This window comes from Pavona decussata, unplaced genomic scaffold (assembly GCF_977016875.1).
Source record: "Pavona decussata unplaced genomic scaffold, jaPavDecu1.1 SCAFFOLD_143, whole genome shotgun sequence".
Lineage (NCBI taxonomy): Eukaryota > Metazoa > Cnidaria > Anthozoa > Scleractinia > Agariciidae > Pavona > Pavona decussata.
In genome coordinates this window covers 1,402,815-1,408,016 of record NW_028145556.1, presented here as the reverse complement: position 1 = coordinate 1,408,016, position 5,202 = coordinate 1,402,815, and positions in this window count along the sequence as shown.

The following is a 5,202-nucleotide window of genomic DNA, read 5'->3' as shown; positions in this document are numbered from 1 at the left end:
GGTTAATAGCTATGGTTCTCTCCAAATCTTCTTAAGTTTACCGTTCAATTGTCATTATTCTAGCTCATGAGATAATTTCTTAGGTCTCTTTTTTGTCCACGCCATTACTGCATATCATTTTATTACAAACATCAGCTGACTTGTCTTTCAGTATCCCGTAGTAGCTGCTATTTTTCGGCAGACGTTATAGAGCACAAAATCAGTTTTGGAAAACATTCCGATTGCTGATATTTGAAGATGGAAGTTGTCCCTGAGGTCGATTGAGGAGAACCTTGCCCAAAGTCCAGACATTCGCTGGTTCTTGATGCTATTCGTTCTCATAGTCGACTTTTTTTTTCCTGTTTCCTCGGAGACGACTTCCGGCGTGGTGACTTTACTTCGCTCTCATTCTCATTTTTTATTGGGATCGTTTCAAATTTGCTTCGGAGTAGAAATGCTTGCTGGGCTGCTGGGCTTTATTCCGTCATTAGCGCGCGCAAGTCGAAAACATGGTCTGTTTTCCTTGATGCTAAAGCCCAGGCAATAACCAAATGGTTATTTTCTCCTCAACGAGCACGGTGACCTATCTTTTTTATGTCGTTACTTTCACTAACCTACTATCCTCTTTATGTTTAAAAGTTAAAAAAAAAATTGCGAGAGAAAAATGTGTTATTGCTAGAAATACGAGATTGCCGAATAGAAAAGTGATACTGAGAACTTTACTTGCACGCAAGTATTGGGTCGATAGTGCTTCATTCCGTGCTTTCCTGCCAAGAAATTCATCTTCAATTGCCGATTATGCTTCATACATTTTATGTTGAACGTTTTTCTAAGTTCTGCTTTATCTGGTAACTTCTGTTAACACCAGACATGGCAATAACTGGTCAAATCCTGAGTCAAATAAACTTATTTTTGAAAGCGAATATTGCAGTCAATTATGGGGTAAATTGAGTGGATCATAGCTCGTTAGCGCGCATGGTGACCTTTTTTTATTATTTTTCTCGCAATAATACATAATAGTGAACAATCACAGAAGTTTGAGAACATTTTCACGACAACTTTTATTTCGCGGGAATCACCTGAAGGCGAGATTTTCGCACGGAACGTAGCAATTCTGTCACGCACGTTAATGTACGATAACAGTTTCTGCATATGCCTGCGCATGCGGGAATCCATCATCGGGTTTCACGTGTGTCAGGGTATATCTGGCGATAAGTTGTTGCAAATTTACCGCTTTTCTGCCTTTAAAAACAATTGAGTTTTTGCACAGGTTGTTTTGCACAGAGTCTACAGAGGCAGGGTCGTAGCCAGCCTACAGGCCCACTTGTCTTTCACAGTATGGCTCTTATAAATGTTAAAAAAAACTATTTCATAACAAACTTTCAAGCTCGTTAAGAAAAAAGGAAGAGCAGAAAAGAGCCTGGTTACCATGTACAAAACAGCGACCAATCGCAGGTTCAATAAAAAAGATATGTGTTAGCGATAATAATAAAAATAATAATAATAATAATAATAATAATAATAATAATAATAATAATAATAATAATAATAATAAAAGAAATTAATTTCTATTGCGCAATTATCAATGGAAAATTTTCAATTGCGCATAACAATGATAAAAAGCTAAGACTAAAGATTAAAATTGACTAGCTATAGAAAAATGTAGACATAAAATGCGCATATGAAAATAAAACGTAGATTCAAAAGCTTTTGCAAATAAAAAGGTCTTGATCGCTTTCTTAAAGTTTTGCACAGATGTGATGTTCCTTAATCTACATGGAAGATCGTTCCATAATTTAGGGGCAGCCACCTGAAAAAAACGATCCCCGAGCGTGGCGAGCGACTTACACGAGCTATACTGATTAAGGCGTAAACCATTGTTGGAACGTTGGTTATGTCTTCCAGTAGTGTCTGTAACAGAAATAAGTTCACTTATGGAGGATGGAGCAAGACCATGTATGACTTTAAAAGAAGTTGACAAAATTTTAAAAACTGACTTCACGGTATTTTACAGCCAGCCAGTGCAGTGACTTGAGCAGAGGTGTGATGTGACAAAATCTGCTCTCCTGGACTACCAGTCGCGCAACTGCATTTTGGACTCTGTAATTTATGAAGATGGCATTCGGGAACTCTAAATAAAAGACTGTTACAATAGTCTATAGGCGGCTTGATATAAAGGCATGAATCGGTGTTTCTGTGCATTCTTTAGTCAAATACCTTCGGATTCTTCAGATGTTGTAGAGATGATAGAACGCTGCAGAACTTGTCTTAATGATATGGTCCACCATAGATAACTTTCGGTCAAACCATACTCCACGATTTTTAACAGGAGAATGCGGAGCTATCATAGTTGCATTACCAACTTTAACGTGCGGAATATTTACTTTGGCGAGCTGCAGTTTCGTGCCAATCAAAAGAAACTCAGTCTTAGCCTCGTTCAATAATAGTTTGTTATCATGCATGATCATGCATCAAGTTCCTGATAACCTGAATACAACGCTTGATAGTGGCAATAGCAGCTGAATGACCTGTCTCATCTGCGCGGCTAAAGGAGACGTAGTCTCCTTGTTAGGTTATTTAGAAACATGAATGAGAGCTGTAAATGAGTGCTCGAACTAAGTTCGTGATATTGATGACAACGACTGCAGAACCTTTGATTTTTTTTTTTTTTTTTTGTCAAATATAATGTTAGACAATTTGGATTATCAGGCTTTCAACATTTTAGATTTGCAATCCCCGCCTGTCTGAGAGGTGATCTTCGTAGTGACATCAGAGCATGAGAATGTTATAATTTATGCTTCATTCTTCTTTTCTATTATAAAGCTTAGTTAAAGTACTTTTATTTATATGTTTACACTCAGTTATCGATTCGTTTCTAATCCACTGTCTATTCTGGTTAAGATGGCTGAACAGGCACAGTTTACAGGCGCTCTGTAGCTGTGGATTTTATCACTGACGAAAGTAGCGCACGCAGCGGAGGGGTTGAGAAAAAAAAAAAAAGAAAAAAAACCGTGGAGAGCCGAAACAGCAATCACTCTATTTTTTCCTTGTTAAGGTTCCAGATGGATTGCAGAGCGCGTAAAATGACACAGCATGCTACGTGTTAAGGAAAAATTTCTAGGATTCAAAGAGGGTAGGCACTGGTCGAACAACAACGGCTGCGACTTGCTGATATCGTTCAGTGAACTCCATGAAAAAGTATAAGGTAAACACGAACACATTGCGGGGACAGGGATATGATAGAGCTGCCAATGTGGCAGGAATCAATCCGAAATGGTGTCCAAGGCAAAGTGAAGGAAGACTACCCAGATGCGACATACCGTCGTTCCATTGCCAATCACGTGCATTAAATCTCAGCCGGCCGATTGCCCACAATTTCTGGAAGGACCAAAATGTCTACGGTTCAGGAAATTGCATTCCCATTTTCTTTCTCAGCTAAGCAACAGCACCAATTTCAGGAGAAGTTAAAAGAAACACCTAAAAGTCACGAGCAGATGGGAAGACGAGCAAAGCTGGGAACACTTTTAAAAAGTCACAGTGATACGTGAAAACGTAATACTAGGTTGACATGTAACTGACATGTATCGTTGAAGGAATCGAAGACGCTTTTATTTGGTAATGAGTTCAATTGCTCAAGTTATAGGTATGGTCTATTGATTCGACTAACTATGCATTCAATCAACAAACAAACAAACAAACAAACAAACAAACAAACAAAAAAAACGTTTTTGAGGATCTGTGTAAAAGAACAATTCTGGCGCAGCATATTACTGGGTCCCGTCAGTGGCGGGCCGGCCTTAAGGGACCAGGCTTCAACAAGTCGAAAAACTGGCTACGGCCCTGACTAAAACACCTAAAAAAAGCTATTTTATTATTTATTCCAGCTTTACAGCTCAAGTGGCTCGTAGGTCAGATGCTGTCATTTCCAAGTTCATTCGCGTACTTTCAGCTGGTTCTCAGTAGGCATCAAGAAGCATAAGTAGAACAGTACCAGCTAATCGAAGCACCAGCTATCACGGCGTCGCTGTAATCAGCTTAGGAGATTTTCCGGTTCGCAAGTATGGTGTTGTCAACGGAGGCAAGGTCTGACTGGCTGATGGCAATGAATACACTCTGGAGACGTAATGAACAGGTTGATAATCACAATTCAATAGACTTGTTGTTGTAGTGTTCTTTAAGGCTGATGTGTATGGCGCGTTTTTAGTGTCAAAATTCAAACTATCAATTCAAACATTCGATACTTCAATTCAAACATTCAATCCTTCAATTCAAACATTCGATCCTTCAATTCAAATCTGCAATTGTTCGGTTCAAACTTTCGATCCTTCAATACAAACATTCAATCCTTCAGTGCAAAAATGGAATGCGTCGATTCAAACATTCCATCATTCAATCCAAATATGGAATTGTTTGTTTCAAACATTCGATTCTTCAATCCAAACACCCTTTTCTTCAATCCAGAAATGCTATTCTTCAAGTTAAACATGCATTCATTGTATTGCCTGGCCTATCATTCAGTTCAAGCATGCATTTCGTCGATTCAAACATGCCATTTTTCAATTCAAACATTTGATCATTCAATCCAAACGTGTATTTCTTCAATCAAATCCTGAAACTCAAACACTACACCATAAATTCCGCGTTCAATTTCGATAGAAAATGCTGAAATCCTGCTGTTGAAACATTCTGCACTTTAATTTTAAGATATAAAATCCAGATTATAAATTCAAACATAGTCTCACAATGCATGTAGTTGTGCAGTGGCTCGATTCAAACATTCACTTCGGCGATTCAAACATTCACTTCGGCGATTCAAACATTCAGCTCAGCAGTCCAAACTTTCAGTTCCTCTCCAGTAGTCTGGAACCGAGGGGACTCTGTAAAATAAGGATACGGACGGGCGGATGCGGACGGCGGATGGCGGACGGCGGATGGGGCTTTAAAAAAAAAAAAAGAAGAAGAAGAAGAAGTGGAAGAAAATAGGATGTTGATACGGTTAAATTTATTGGTTAATTGCCACCTTCTAAGAAATGCTAGCTTTGGCTTTTTTTAAATTTTATTTTTATTTTTTTTTAATTTGAATTAATTTTATATCTTATTGTCAGTCAAACAGCGAAAACGCTGTGGAATGTTTCTTCTCGTTTTTCAACCAAATCAGACTGAGTTTGCAGTGGAACTCCGTACATAAGTACGACACACCATCCGGCAAAACAACACGTTCAC